We start from the raw sequence: 17,083 nt of genomic DNA on the forward strand, positions 1-17,083 counted from the left end.
TTAGGCAAGCATTCTACATTTGAGTGTGTTATTTTCTACAAGCTCAATCACTGATTTCCTGTCTGTAGTCTATTGTGTTGTACACAGTAATACACAATGTACTTTGGACCATTTGGTAAAATTGCTCAAAGGAGGGTCAGGCCTGAAATAGGTATGGTTTGCAAGTGAAGACATTATTCATGGGAGGTTGTGCAGCTCCAGATTTATGATAGTGCTGTGTTTCATTGGCACAAATTTGAAAAGAATCACGAGCTTGGCAAATGAAATGAAGAGGTGTATAAGGGAAAGGAATAACACTCAGCTCCAGATCCCATTCTAGCTTGATTACAGCCTGTCTTTAGGATTAGAACTATGTTGTTTGGTTTTTTTGTTGTTGGTTCATGGTGCTGAAGAAATTTTTTTTCCATTTGAGGGACAGTTACAGTAGTGAGCTTTGAAATGTATAAAAGTTTAGGCTGAGAATACAGGTGTTCCAATGACCAGTTTACCAGAGGGGAGAAGTATGAGCCTGAACATATCTGCTTCACAAGCTTGCTGTCAAGCTAAACTCTGCTAATTTTCAGAAAAATCTTATGGAGATTTGGATCCTGTTGATTCTAGGGCTGCCAGAACTTTTACTGCTTTTGCATATATAGAGATAATAAAAAGATTATTTTTTCCTTCCCCCAAAAGTGGCTATGGGAAGAATTGTATTAACAGAAATAGCAGGTTTAGAATGCTTTTTATCAATGCGGTCTATGCTGCACAAACTTTTAGAACAGTATTTCACCTTAAGGTAATAGTCATAGTTACTTGCATGACACTGAAGCAGTGATAGGTCATGCAAGGGATTTGAGGATTCAGCCTTTTCAAATTTGGTATATATATGAAAATACCATTTCCAATATAAAACTCAAATCTAAATCTCAAAGACCAGATGCTGGTCTGTAGTGCTGTCATAACATCAAAGAATGGAAGTTCATATAGATGACCTATAGAATTGACTACAGATTGAAGGCTAGTGCTGAAAACCAGTTCCTCCTATATTGTGCAATCAGCTTGCAAAGTATTAGAATGCTCTTATGGATTAAAAAAAAATATTAAAACGAGAACAGTGTTTTTCTGTTTGACCTTAGAAGAATCTAGGATACAAAAATTACCATGGGTTAAATCTCGTATTTCTTATATTTGTATAATTCCATTAGCCATATGGGATAGAACAGGATATAGGTTAAGCATTTCCAGAACCCATTTTTGCTTCTCCTTTGGATTACTTAGATCTTGCATCAGAGGTATTCTGTGCTTATTTCCTTCCTTCCTAGAGTAAATGGGCAGGGATTAGAGGGAGATTTTTCTTTACTTTACCTGCTACTCATTAACCAAGCAACTGAGATACTGCAAGTGCACTGTGTATAGTAATTGCTGATAGTGATGAATTGCTGCCTTCCTCCCGAAGGACAGGGAAGAGCTATTAATTTGAGGAGTGTATCTGAAGCATATTTTCTTTCTTTAACAGTTCGTTGCGTGTCTTCCCAGGATTGTAATGAAAAGCTTCTATTTTCTGTAGCACTTAATAGCACAGCATATAAAGGTTTTCCTTTTTAATAAAAAAAGTATTTTCTGTTAGTTTTATCTTAATGGCCTGAAAAAATTATGCACGCATGTGCAGGCGGGAACTGAGGTTTTTCCAGTGAACTTGTTATGACAGTTTTCTTCGTAGAATTATAAATATTGGCAGTTATTTCCTTAGTGTCAATTAAAGTTCTTACAGTTGTTCCCAGCTTTGCTCTAATGCCACGAGTATATCTTTTAAGCAAAATGTGCTCTGTACTAAATGGCTTGCTTTAGAGTGTTTCTAATAGAAATGTCCCTGCCACATGTATCTGCTTGGTATGTGTAATCTCTTGTAGAATGTTTTCTGGCGTTGAACTGACTGTATGTTTAAGCAAGCATGCTTTAGTTTTTGCATCTGTGCTAGTAATTAATAGCTTGGGGTATCCCCAGTTAATTATGGGGACAACCAAGTTTTAACGAGATGCATGCAATCAGGCATTTGATTGTGTGTAATATTAAAGAAAAACATTATTTCTAGAAAAAAGCACAGGCAGGATTTGGGTGATATGTAGCCCTCAAACCAGTGCTCAGCGCAGGGGGAGTGTAATGCTTAGAAATCCAGCTTCTCTGAAGTAAATGAAAATATTCCACTGCCTGCAAGGGATAGTGAGTGAGGAGAAAAATAATCTAGGACTTATCCTTCTGTGGATTGTCATATGTAGCATGGATATGTGTATCCAATCAGCCATATATATATTTATATATTTCTTTATATATATATAAATGTTTATATGCATATATGTGCTAAGGGGGAAGGGAGATGTTCTTTGGTCTGCTTCACAAAATGACTTCATTTCTTTATTAACAAAACATGGTTTATTCACACACAAGCCAGGAAAAACAAAGTGTCCTTTCCTAATCCTGCAGTTTTGTTATTGGTTTTCCCACCTCATGTGTGAGTGGAATTGAGGTTGTCACCTCATTGTGGTCAGTTCCACACCTTTGTCAGGGTAAACAGCATGCAAACTTGTATAAGCAGCATCTGAGCCAAGGCCCTTTTATAAACCAAACTTTAATTTGTTGTTGTTTTGGCATCTGTGAATGTGTGTGTGAGACCATGTGGTCTGGCTGTGGAAGAAACACTATAAAAACTAACAGTGGAATGTTCATCTGGTGATGTTCTGTGTTATTTATGAAAACTTGGGGCCCAATCCTGCCACCTTTTCTCACACTAACCATCCCACTAATGTCAGCCAGTGATTATACTTCTTTAAGGATGACTTATGCACATAAAAATTTACTGGATTTGGTATATAGATGGAATTTTCAAACTTCATAAGGGAATTAGGTAAGCCGCGTCCGCTGACATCCATTGGATGTTGAAGTGCAATCTGTGTCTTTGGAATTAAATAAAAACTAAGTTGATATGAACTAGGGGGGTAAAGTCTTTGTATTTAGTTGTATCTTTTATTTTATAGGTGTTCACTATAAGGACCTGGTTGTGGGAGTTACCACAGAAATGTAAAGGTGAGAAGTGGGTTGCAGACTCTCCTACTGGTGTCCAGTCCTTGGTAAAACAAGGATTAAAAGTGTAAGTGAAACATAAAGCTGACAAAGAAGCAAAGATCTCTGCTGAGCAATACAAAGAAGTCGGAACAGTAATTAATGTTGTGAAAACTATATTTGGTTCAGACGTTGTTTTAAAGGTTTGTCATTTGATGTGAATAATGTAACCATATTTATTCTGAAGACCCAAAGTTTCTTTTCATACTTGTACCAAATTAGTTGAATTACGTATAGTATTAAATCATTCAGCAAGCAGATGTAGCTTCATATATTTGCAGTAAAGGAATAGATACTTTGTATGCCAGCGCTGTAGACTTCTGTTAAATTTCTTTTGCATTAGAGATCTCGTTTTATGTATGTCCCAGACCATTCTATTAGTGATCTCTTAGCTTGTGTAACCTTTAGCCAGATAAGTCACCTGCCCGACTGGTGGAATTCTGGTCACTTAATGCAAATTAATTTAGTCTACTTTTATTTACTATTGCTGGTCCTAGAGCCTCAATCCTGTGCCAGGATCTGTTACACTACATCTGTACGTAGTAAAGTGAACATATTGAGAGCATAGTAGTGGGCAGCACAAGGGAAAAGATTCTATGTGATTTTTTAAAAGCTGAATCTTAAATTAGACTTAATACTAGCTTAAATTATTATTAGTAGTATGTTTAATTAAACAAGCACAATATGTTTTGTGTCCAAGCTTAAATGAGGATCTAGGAGTGCATGAAGCAACTTTGCTCAAGAAAAATGCAACACTTGTCAGCCTTACCTATCCAGCTCAGAACCCAGTCCTCCTGACAAACTTACTGAATGCAAAGCTACAGTTCTATAAATGGACTAAGTTACTCAAGGATATGATGCCCTTAGCATGATGGCCAATATTTGCAGAGTACTACCAGACAATAACAGTAGTGCACTACTTGCATGTTATTCTTGCCTGCCAGATCATACTGGATTATTGTTTGTCCTGCTGTGGGATTTACCAGACAGGTAGAATTATCTCAGAAGGGAGACTAGAGCGATGCTGGCAGTTTCTAGAACCTGCTTTCCAGACAGGCGCTAGCAGAGGAGGAGTCAGCTGAAATATTGTCTACATGAAGCAAAAACAGAGCTAGGAGAGGATGGTTTTCCTCACCAGTTGGGGCACCCAGCACAGCCCAGAGAAGGGAGTGAAAAAAACTAAGTGAATTAACCTAATCTGTGTTAGCTAAATGTGATCATCAATTTAGAAACTAGAGCAGTTTGAGCTTTATGAATACTCCTCCATTTTCTGGCTTCCACTTTACACAAGCAGTCCTAAAGCAATGGTTTTGACCACTTTACCAAAATCTTGAACTTTTTTAGGGCTTATGTATCATGTTTTCTTTTTTTCTGCTGTTTAAGCATCACTCTTTCTTTTTGTAAAATACAGTATACATGCCCTTTCTAAGAACAATAGCTATTATAGGTATAAAGCAAAACTCAGTTTAGTAAATCCATTGAGACATATGGTAAGAAATTCCATCAACAGCATGATAAATGTGTCTTATATTTGGCATAGCTTTAACATACCACTTTTTATTATTTTTCCATTATAATCTCTCACATAAGTAGGAGTGTAATATCAGATTGTTTGCAAAGGAAAGTGCGAACTGATCACAACATGCAAACAGGATTGTCTTCAGCTTGGAGTGGAACCTATAACACTGTCTTTGAAGTTGCTGTGTTTATTTTGAGGCCTGGCCCTGGGGACAGTATGAACTGGTTAAAAGAATCTGTTACCCTTCCTAAACTTGCAGCCTCTGACAACTAAAGGTGCAAAATTCTCCCTGCTAGTTTTGAACTCTGGTTCCCCACATAGTATCACATTGCATTACTGGCCAAACAGTCAAGACCAGTCATCATTCAGTAAAAGACACATTTTGAAACAATTCAGATTTGGAACTCATTTCAAAGCCATTTGGATTTCTATAAGGAACTCGTTAAAAAAAAAAAAAACAAAAAAACCCCCCACAAACAACTAGTTTAAATACTGAACCAATTATTTATGTACATAGGCTACATATTGAAATGGTTTAAAATTTGAACCAGTTCATCTCAAGCAGAATCAATTTGGTAAATATATCAAACACATAAGTGCTTCTTTGAACAAGTCTTTTTCCCTGCCACTTGCTGCCTTGCCGCTGATGTTTATTCAGAAATATTCTGAAAACAGTTTTTCATATCACTGCTTATGATATCATAGCATTCCACTGTGGAGATACAGAGTGAACGTAGTCTTCTGTTTTCCATGTCATGCTTAACATGCTATAGCTAAGTAATTTTATGTGTTTCTTTTCTGCTCTCTGTATATCCAAAAATGTTAAGTGCTCTTTTATAGCAAGAAGATTATTTGGGCCCATCCGTGGGCCACTCCTGCTTAGCTGTTAACATCCTATATACAAAAGAGAAACAACTCTTTCCTGGGATTTTTATTTGTGCAAAACCTGTCCAGGACTCGCATATCTAAGTGTCTTGAGAATCAGTAAACAATAAGCTTAACTTTTAGTGTTAAATTGTAAAAATCTATATCTTTATGCAAGACTTTATTTAAATCTTGACTAGTTTTAATAAGATACAGCTGGTCTGATGTACTCAGAGGCTAAAGCCTTTATCATAGTATGTCTAACAAAACAGCAATGGGACATGTAGGGAGTGAAGCTGAATCAAACCATAAGTAGTTTGCTTTCTTTAAATCTGAACAATTCAAACCAAGATGTCATGTTGCTTTATAGGAGACCTGTTTAGCAAAAAGAGTTGGCACTTACTGCAGTCTGCAGAGCAGCAATTTGTTCTCCCTTCTTTTCCCCGCTAGAGGTGAACACTAAGCTGCTATTGATGGGAAAGAACTGGTTCATTCTCTTGGGTACCTGTATTCTCATGCTTAGAGTGCCCTGTAAGTGCTTGAGGTCACATCAGCTTTCACCCAAACCTTGCCTCAATTCCAATATAACTCTGTGTCATCATGTGCATGTTTATGTTCTGTGCCATGCATGTGCAGGTTTAGACTTGCCAAGGAGAAAGGAGCTAAGAGAAATTCAATACTCTTCACCACGTTCTCCTATTTCCCACTTTACTGTCACAGTGCTGTCACCACTGGTTTCCAATGAGTTTCAGTTGCCGGTGTTTCTCTTGATCCTCAGCCTCACATCCTACATTGAGGGAGCTGGAACTATATTGGGATGCTGTTTTAAGAATGTGACAGCTAAGAAAAGACAGGGTTAATATATTGTGGTTTAAGTTTTCTGACGTCAAGGTTTCTCACATCATCCCATGTGAAACCTCACTCTGGTTCTGATGGAACTATCTCTAGGCAGATGGTGACCGTGACACCTTTGTGCAAGTACCCACTCTGACTCTCGTTGGCAGGCTTGGCACAATGATGCAAAGCAGTTCTTTTCTGTGACCCCTGTCTGCTTGCAGGTGGATGGAAACAGGTTGGTTTATTATGTATCCTACCCGGTTTGGCCCTCCACACTTTCAGGAAATCATAGGAAATAATCTACCAGTAATTTTTCCCTCTTGGAATAAGATTGACCCAGTAGAGAGGTCCACCTCCTAGTATTTCTTATTTCCATACCTTCTGAATCCATACAGTCTATGGACCTTTTAATACACCTATTAAATATCTTATAAAATACCAGTGTTCAAATTTCTCTGTGTTTTCCCTTCTGGCAGTGAGTGTGTCTAGGATGAGCTGATCAGTATGGTGGGAGCAAGTGAAAGCTAAGTGAGAAACTCCTGTTTATGATTAAAAAAAAAGGGGATTCTGCTACTGCTTTAGTCCTTCCAGACCCCTCAGACTAAAACTTTTTTATTATTCTTACTTGCAAAATATAAATTATCAGGGTCTTTATGTCTTTGAGAGAAAACACAAAGAAGTGGCTAATGAACAAAACTGTGCAGAAGTAAGCAGTTAATTTCAGTATGAACTGAATTAGTGTCTGGCTATCTAAACTGAGATAGCTGGAGATGAGTAAACTATCCAGTAACAAACATTATAGCATAGGAAAAGGGTAAGGTTATGGCCCTTTTGCTCTCTCAATAGCAAAAAATCCACAGAATAGGATTCAGTAATGATTACTAAAGAAGGAAAAGGGAACTAAAAACTCATATGCTTGTATCTGGAGAGCTTTGATGTGGCATTTTCATTCCCTGGTGTTTTCAAACCAGATTTTTGTAGTCAGACTAAACTGAAGCATATTATACAAGCCAGAAATTATCTTTTCACTTTCTATCCATATTTGAGAATGAAAAAAGCGAGGTGAGATAAGATGGTGAGCAGTAATGTGTGTTGATGAAGACAAGCTGCGAGTTAGCCGACAGCAAATGAGGATTAGCAATTTTTTTTTTCCCCAAAGGAAAGTGATGTTAATTCAGTGCTATCAGGAGTAACAGTATTGGAGAGCTAGAAAAATCCTTTAACTGTATCACATCTGGGCTGAAAAACAAAGTAAAACTTCTAGAGATCTAATAGATGTCTGATGCATCTCTATGCAAACAATAACCTAAATGACAGGCTTTCTTGTGATTAATATATACATATAGCCTTCCCACATCTCTAGGGACACAAAACAAGACCTTGTCCTGTACCCGTGAAAAAAAAAATAAGGTCTGCTTTCCTTTCCAGCTTGGTGCAGTTTTTCATCTGACTTGCGTAAGGTTTGAATTGGATCAGATATGAAGAAAGGCCTTCATCCACAGCATAACAGTTTGGTTCAGTAGATTCGCTCCTTCATTTATATCTCTGTAAGGAAATTATGACCTCACACTTCAAATGACCTTTAAGAGGAAACATTTCCTACTTACCTATTCCCAAAGCCAAATTATGTTTATGATGGGGATTATGTGGTCTTTGCAATTGAAGGAGACTGGACCTTGTGACTTAGATTGGGCCCTTCAGTTGCATCTTCTTATCTTATTAAAAGGGGTATTTTTCTCTTTTGTTGCAGAAGGACATGAAGCTAAACAAATCACTTTTCATGTAGTCAGCCACAGTGAACTTAAGAGGGAAAAAATTACAAGCCATGATAATGTCAGCAGTCAATATTGTTTCTCTTTACAGAACCATAAACAAAATCATGAAACTAGTCTCTAAAAGGTCTTGATGACAGCTCTGGTAAACTTAAGCAATCTGGCTACGAAGATGAATGGTATTTTCCTGTTGCACATTCTCTCTCTCTGAAGCTATTTAAATCTAATTAACCTAGTGTCAAACTTTCTGATTTCCCTCCAATGTTCTAACACAGGGCCCTAATTGTTGAGGTTTTTTTTTTTAATACCAACTTATCTTAAAATGTTTGTTTTTAACATTTATCCTTTTATTTGCCTGTAGACCAAAATAAATTATTACCTCAGGATTGTATGGCTATGACAATGAAGCAGATGGTATCCACAGAAAAAAACAATTTTTTGACTAATACAGAAGGCATGGGTATACAATGACTGTCCTGCCCTGGCTCAATTTGGGTATTAGCAATTCTCATTTTTGCCAGTCTCATTTCCTTCCACTGAGTGAAATTTCACTTCAGTGAAGCCAGTAGAAATTTTGCCATTAACTTCAGTAGGAAAAATTATCACTCACTGTTAGCTACAAAATACTAATTTTGTAGAGTTGTATAGAAATTCCCAGAATGACTGCCTATCTTATCCCGCAGTACTGACAATGGACCAACTTATCTGCCATCTGTATCCGAGGAATCAGGAGAGTTGCACTGGATGCACTCTGCTTCAGCATTTAGATCACTGATGTTAAACTGGTTTTATATCTGTTACCCTTTTAGGATAAAGAGGATTTTACTCCATGCCCAGCTTAGTTTTATTTTAAACTTTGAAAGAAGGAGAAAAAGGTTTTACGTAAGAAAACTATAAAGATGGGAAAAGAGTTTTCCAAGTGTTCAATTTTTCTAAGGAAAATCTTGAAGTTGCTTGGCCTTTTGGCCAAATAAAACACTAAGAAACCCGTAGTTAACTGGCCTGAAAATCTTTCTTTAACAAAACAAGCCCAAAACAACAGCAACCCCCCTTCAAATTACAGCATATCTGCAGCACTTGTGAAGAAATCAGTGATTCTTTCCTTAATTCCCCAATAAGTAAAAAACAAGCAAACAAACAAACCTCCCCAAAAAACCCCAAAACCAAAACAACCCCACCCACCAAAAACTCCACTAGTATTAGATGTTGCTATCAAAAAAGTCTCCTGTAACAAAAATATATTCTTTATTCTAGTGTGGTCCATATAGCTACAAAAGGTTGACACAAGACAGCATTTTAGTGAATATTTTCTGGGGTACCTCCTGTTCTCCAAACAAGGAACAATAAATTGAAAATATTTTTGAGCAATAGCTTATTGGGAGATAAGTTGTACAGGAATGCTTAAGCAGCACTATGAATGCAGCTTATGTTTCAAACATACTTCCTTGTGAAGGTAACTGAAAGGTTTGCCCTATTTTCCAGTTCTTGTAAAGTTTATATAATCATCAACTTGTTACTTTAGCAAGGGAATCTGTGCTGTAAATTCCTGGAATAGCTATGAGCAGCCCTGTACACTGTCCACATTCTGTGCAAGTGGGATGACAGTCAAGTATAGGCATGTCAGCTGAACCACAGAATTAAAAATAAATAATTCAAATATTGCAGTTGCAAGAAGCACTTTATGCTATGAGTCACCACCTTTGGTATGCATTCTTTTCCCAGCATTTGTCCTCCATCAAACATTTACTTTTCAAGCCACTGGTATAAATTGGAATGACTTTTGAATATATTGTTTCAAAATTTATTGCTTTAAGATGTCCATTATGCTATTGTTGTTATGAGGCTTCTATTAATTATCTAATTGATTTGTCTCAAGAGGTTTTGGTTCTGCTTCTGTAATTTGTATACTGACATTTGAACTCCAGGGAGTGTGATATTTCATGGCATATTTTTGGCATGGATACTTGAATGCTTTCTCATCTGAGGGTGTCACTACCTATCTACAACATTACCTGTTTACATGTTAGAGGTACAAATCAGTAGTGCTGGCACCTAATCCTTTTGGCAGGGATTTTACTGGTCAGATAACGGCAGCAGGACAAGTTTCTCCTGTGAAGGTACAGTTGCTACAACTGATATTTACAGAGTAAAATTTCGCACTGGAAAGCTAGACTACTAGTGTAACAAGGCAGTTCAGCTCTCCCATGTGACCCTTCTAAGAGATAACTAATAGTGTTTGATTTCTTGTGATTTTATTTAGGTTTGCTGGATGGTACTGGCTTTAGACACTTGAGCCATCCTGTAAAAATTGACTTAACTGCATTTGAGCACTTCTGAATGCAGAATTTTCTTGACCAGAACCTTTTAAGACTTCCCCAGGGGGTCAGGACTGGATTGTTCACAGGATGGTCCCAAAAAGGATGTTGTACTAGATCTGCTTCTGCTTGGCAGGACACTAAGATCAAGGACTCTTCCTGTCTGTTCTCACCTGCCTTAATGCAGTACAGCCAAGGGCAACTGAAATTTGTAGGTGAATGTATTATGTATGTTCTGGTTCTGCCTTGGGTTTTTAATTTATTTTTGGCAAATGCTCGATTGATTGCAATTATTTTAAGTGTAAAAATACCTTAAATCACATGACAACTCAGAAGGACACTCACTGTTTTTTTAAGGATCTTAAAACAGTCTATTTTTTCATTCTGAGACTGAACTCTGCCTTCTGATACCCATTTCAGCATACCTGTCAGAATTCATATCTGAGAAGAGCTATAGTAAAGAAAAACACTTGCATAGTTGGGCAAATAGGGTTAGCATCCTTTGTTATCAGACTTTGAGTTAAGGTCTATGTACTGTGGAACAGAAGTGTCCCTAGTCATGTTTTGTTTAACTGAATGTTTTTCGAACTTATTTCTATCTTGTTTTCTACATACGGCATCTTTTGTACAGATGACCACCTGCTCTTATAGCCTAAACCAGCTGTTTATGTTGCATTGTTGAGATAAGATTTTTATTTTTTTTTTAAATTCCCTGAAGTACTTACAGTTTTTAGCCTCTGATGCTCTTTAAAGTTCAAGTGCTTTTGAAGATAAAGCATACTGCAGGCACAGCATGTGATGGAATAAGTGAACATAGAATGCACTTTACTCTCTGTTTGATCTCTCTAGATGCTGATAATTGGTGGTGGCGTTGCTGGGCTGGCTGCAGCAGGAGCTGCCAGAGCAATGGGAGTTACTGTCAGGGGATTTGATACCAGGTAGTGTAAGAAAATATGGCTTAGAATCTAGAACACTGCTTAGCACTTTATAAAATATTCTGGTCAAGGTTCTGCTCTCCTTTGCACTGAAGGATGTTCTTTGAAAACAATCTGCCAGGTTTCTCTGTGTCACAGGCAAAAGAGTCTTAACTAGCAGAATTTTTACTTAATTTATTGCTAATTGACACAAACTTCAAATTACTGATTTGAATATTCAGAAAAAGAGAATATAATTTAAAAAAACCCTTAAATGTGCTTCTTCCCTACTCCCAGGCCCAACTTAAGCCAAACATCATCTTCCTCCTCCCCTTTTCCTAGTCTCAACTTTCCTCATTTTCCCTGCATGTTACACTCTGTCCATCTCAATTCCTTTGAGTGTGGGGTTGTATGCAACTGTTTCTGACCCACCCCTCACAGCTGCCCCTGCCCCAGCATGGGTCATCCCTGGGCTGTGATCCCTCAGGTATGGAATTCCCTTTGGTATGGAATGCCTGCTTCCGAGAGCGTCTCACCAGATGCCTGTCTCCTCAGTGCTCCATGTGTCTCTTTATATATCTCTTCACATCTCCTACCCTAGCAGCTACTGCTCACATGTGAGCAGGGGTGCCACATGCTGCCTTGGCAGCTTTTGGTGTGTGAGAGGGTGTTTACATGGGTCTCAGAGGCGGCTGGAAGATGGCACAGGGTAGTTCATGGCCTTCTCCTGTTCAGGTCACCTCTGCAGCCCCTGCCGCCAAACCTCGCAATTTATGCCCACTACAGCACTCACACATGAACTGATTAGGCACTCATGCATGTAATAATTGGGTGTTCATGGGTAAATTAATTGTGTGCTCATGTGTTAACACTGCAATTTATGTCGAGGATGCTGGTGGCCTTCTTTGCCACAAGGGCACATTGCTGGTTCCTGGTCAATGTGGTGTGCACAAAGACCCCAGGTCTTTTTCTACAAAGCTGCTTTCCAGTCATTGGTCCCAAGCCTGTATTGGTACATGGTTTTGTTCCTCCCCAGGTTTCTAGCTGGCATTCTGCTATAGATCCTGTATTCCTGCCAGTCTAATTGCTTCATATTCAAACTTTCAAAAACTGGAAAACGAATAATAATAATTTTGGATAGAAAACTCTGTTATTCAGTCCATTCCTCTGCCAGTGTAATCCACTAACTACAGTCCCTTTTTATTTGAATAGTCAAGTTTGCATCCCAAGCAACTGAACTTCTGTGGTTCCTCTCACATCCTTTGGGAATCTATTTACTTGTAGTCAGGAAATACCTTTTTTCTTTCCATTTTATTCAGACGGTTATGTAGATGTGAACGGCCTCTGATTCTATCTTGAAGTCTGGGGACTGTTCACCTGGCCCCCATCAAAATAAAATGGGAATCTGCACAAGAACAGCTCTTCCTCTGCATGTATGAGATTGAGTTGGGACCCTAGTATTGTAGCAGTGATGAGTAGTACTGCAATTCTAAACATATGTCATTAATGAATATAATAGAATTATTATGGACTAACTACCACAATATCTACAGCAAAAAATGAAAGCACTACTAAAAGTCTTTAGTAATCCGTATAAATTATAATATACTTTAACACACAACAGAGAAAATGTGCCATTTAATTGCTGCAGAACTTATCATAAGTCGTTTATCCAAGGGAACAGCCACTCTCATTACTTAAGGCAGGTAAGTTTTTCTAATGAAGTTATTAAATTGTATGCTTTGAGCACTGACTACTTAGCAAAACCAGCCTTTTTTTAGTTTGGACAAACTAACTTCAGTTTTTCTTTAGTAAAATAAACACCCAGGTAAGTATTTTTGCATGTATGAAACTAATTTTAGTGATCAGTTTATTTTTGAAATTTTTGTTTGAAATAAAGTTTAGAAGCTGCTGAAGTAAAGCTGATAAATAAGTTGGCACAGCCTGATTTGCCTAGTGCTTATTAAAAGCTGACTCTTGCCCCCTTTCTTTTAACAGATCTAGTTATGATGAGAGAGTCTGTTAACTACTGTGGTCTTGTCTCTGTTAACACAGCAGTGATTGTTTTTATTAAAAAACATATATTAAAAAATACTGTATTTGTCATCTCCATTATTTTTGCTTGGGCCTCCAGGACTGGAACAGCTTAAATTCCTTGGAACAGAATCTCTAGGAGGAGATAACTGCTGAAACAGGAAAGGGTGTTGGAGGCTATGCAAAAGAGTCCCAAGAATACATTGAAGCAAACCTGGTATTATTTGCTAAACAGTGTAAAGAAGTGGATATTGATATTAGTACAGCTCTTATTCCAGGTAAGATACTGCTTATAACTATTGCAGAGCCTAAATATATGTCCCTATTAGTATAACATGCTTAGTGAAATACGCATGTATCTAGATATATAGTAAAAACTATTAATGAGTAAAGACTTCAGGATTAGGTTTTATTTAGTTTTCATTCAATGGTTTAGAGTATTTCCTTCTCTTTGCTAATGATTTCCTAGTAATTTTCAATTCAGACACAATGTGATTAATATTTTATATTTACTTTTGAAAGCATCCATGTGTATTACGTATCTCCCCGTTTACCCTCTTTATTTCTAGTAAGAATTATTAAGCTTGTTTGGTTTGCTTTCTTAAACATGAAATTGGGGAAGAAAGCTCCAATTCTAATCACTAAGAGTGTGATGGAGTCAATGAAAGAATGATCAGTAATTATGGAGCTGAGGCTGGAGGTAAAGTAGAAATGACTCATCCTGCAGAACTTTACATTTGTAAGGTGTGTAGATTATACATCAGCATTTAGAAATAACTGATGTGCAGAGAAAATACAGATAATGTCAGTGTTGCTCTAACAAATGAAAAAGTAATGATGTTATAGTAATAAAGACTGTATTTCCTTGAAGCCACTGCAAGTCTGTCATGGAATTCTTACCAATGTGTCGTGGGGTAATAAAGCAGAGTCTTTCATAAGTAGTGAAACCACAAATTGGAATATTATCCAGACACCATTCCATCTTTGAATGTTTTATGCATTGTGACTTTTATAAGAATGGTAACATCATTTTTAACAATGATATCCATAAATGTCCTTACATTCATCACTAGAGCTTTATTAACAAGAATTTTGAGTGTACCATTCCAAATATAGAAAAATATAGATATTTGTTTAATTTCAATATTTAAAAAAAGTGTTCTGTGTCACTATTTTACAATATGAATGGTAGATTTTAACACATTACCATTCAGAGGATTACTATTTTTAGATTAAGACTAAGTTCAGGTGTGATCTGGAAAAGAGAAGTCATGCAGTATATAACAGTAAGATGATATAAAGGTGCAATTATTTGTCTGCCACCAGAGCATATGTTAGAGTATTGTCTAAACAGTTCAAGTTTTACCATTTTTTTTTTCTTCAGAACAGTGCAGTCCTAAGTGGTGATATATCTAAGAAGATGGGAGACAATTTTGAAATGTTTGAAGATGTAATCAATTTTAAACTTTTTCTTTCATTATCTCTTCAGGGGTCACATTTCCAATGTATTTGTTTAGTTACAAGGATATTTTTCTTTTTGAATGGAAGATTATTTTTCGGTAATGATCTGGTTCTAGCAGTTAAAACTTGAAGAATGGCAAACATATAAAACTGATGATATGTGTTTGTAGACTTGCTGGCCTACACTGATGTTCTTCTACGAGGGCCTAGCTTTGTCTCTTGATTTTTTTGCATCTGCAGCTTTGTGCTCAATTGGTTGTCAAAACTATTTTCAATTTGTAATGTTGAGGCCAGATTAAAGATAGTTAAATTTGCATAATTCCCAACTCTACGTTTAATAGAACTGAGAATAAATTTGCTATCATCGTCTTCTCTTAACAGGAAAAGTCCAGTTATGTCTTTTTCTTTGGGGGGGAATAAATATTTCTGCTAATTTTCTGTTGAATATTTGAACTGAAATACTTAGATTTTATGTAGATCTTGCAAATTTAAATACTCCTGTTATTGAACCATTTCCAAGTATTTTGTTCTGGGTCAGGTTGTATGTGCCTGAGCTGATTTAATGTCATATATAATCAACAGTTTGGATATTGGTTTCCTCTCCTCCCCACGTGTGCTACCTAGACTGGCATGTCCCATGTTGCACTATGTTTGTGTTGGGGTAGTGGTGGGCTTTAGGCACACAGAAGGCCTGCATGTATGCTGTAGGGCTCAAAGGTTTGTTCAATCTACTAATTTAAATGCCTAGCTTACATAGTGAAAAACTTATCCAAGTTGTGAGAGTCCTGTAGCGTGAAAACACTTCAAATACTATTGTGCATGAGAAAAATCCTCTATGCACCTACTATTCTCTACCTTACTCTCTTCAGTAGTAGCTATAGTGCTGTATTTTCCCTGTCTTTCTAGTACTGTGTCATTTGTTCTCCTTTGTAAAGACCCATTATTTGAAGCAATTAAAAATGCTATCATTTCAGTATGATGTGAGAATTTACCTGAGGAGGAGAAGTCTCTCATCAGGGACCGACTTGGGAAGTGGACTATAAAGCAATAGGAGACTACTTGCAGCCTTCACTGTCTTCCAGGTAGTAGATGCATACGTTGGCCTGTTCTGGAAAGCTAGGTGAAAAGAACAGTCCTGCTAAAATTTTACCTTGTATTGACTTCTATGGCTGCCGTACTTCACTATCATGTCATGACTTACTCCAGGATGTGTATTGAAGCTAACATGTGTGGCTGCATATGGGATGAACTGGCAACTGCAATGTCCAGATGCCTATCCTGGAATGATGCAATGAAAGAAAGAAACAATAATTTAGGGTACAGTGTTCAAGATCAGAATTCAATATAAGTTGTTTTCAGAGCATGGCATTAGAATTCTTTTGTGGTTTTTTGAATGTTCTGCATTCATAATAATATGAAGGGATGTTAAAGACACATGATCTTAATCCAGATCTACTTGCAAAGAATTTAAGTTTTGAAGGTATTTCTATCTTCTTCCTTGGGATTGACTGGAGTGCAATTAATCTGTGAAACACATTGTGCAATGTGATTCTTATCAGACAATCATGAGGTTTTTTTGAATTTGAAGAAGTAGTTGATTTCTTATTCTCAAAAATAAGCACCATATGGTTTTGTAACCAGTTCCCTGACTGGCCTCCCAGCTCATTCAGTCTCTGGCTCCCTGACAAAATTGCTGACTTTCTTTGGTCATGCATCAGAGTAAGCTATTAGTTTTAAACAGAATCCTTAACTTGTAAAAGAAAGCTTTAGTAACTTATGTCTGTAGTAATATGCAAATTTGATTTACTAGCATGTATAAAACAGGCATCAGATCTGTGGAGAACACGTGAAAAGTTTCCAATACATGAAAGCTTTGACAACTATTTATTTTTCTTTCTCATCAGGGTGTGGTGAACACTGGTTACAAGGACTTGCCAAGTAGAATGGCTACTCAAGCCAGTAGCCTTTATTCCAATAACATCTTGAAATTATTAAAGCTGTTTCTCCTGAGAAAGAAGATTTTTACTTGAACAAAAGGACAATTTAGATTATGGGGCTATTGATCATGTCATTAGAGGAATTTTGGTAATGAAGGTGAGTTTCAACACCACTTAAACATTTTTGATAAAAACATATAAAATGTGTTGTATGAAAGCAGTGATTTTGTTAGTGAGTTTAGTAATTCCAAAGAAACATTATTGTTCAATGTCTACGTGATAATGTGGTGAAGAGAATTTCTTGCATATTTCAAAACCTAAAATATGGGGTAAA

The 17,083-nt window shown here is 37.0% G+C and overlaps 1 pseudogene; it reads left to right on the forward strand.

Annotated features, from left to right (window-relative positions):
- Positions 1–96: 96 nt before the first annotated feature.
- LOC140655564 (NAD(P) transhydrogenase, mitochondrial-like) lies at positions 97–13,343 on the forward strand (annotated as a pseudogene).
- The last annotated feature ends 3,740 nt before the right edge of the window (positions 13,344–17,083 follow it).

Source organism: Ciconia boyciana, chromosome 8, assembly GCF_034638445.1.
Source record: "Ciconia boyciana chromosome 8, ASM3463844v1, whole genome shotgun sequence".
NCBI classification, from domain to species: Eukaryota; Metazoa; Chordata; class Aves; order Ciconiiformes; family Ciconiidae; genus Ciconia; species Ciconia boyciana.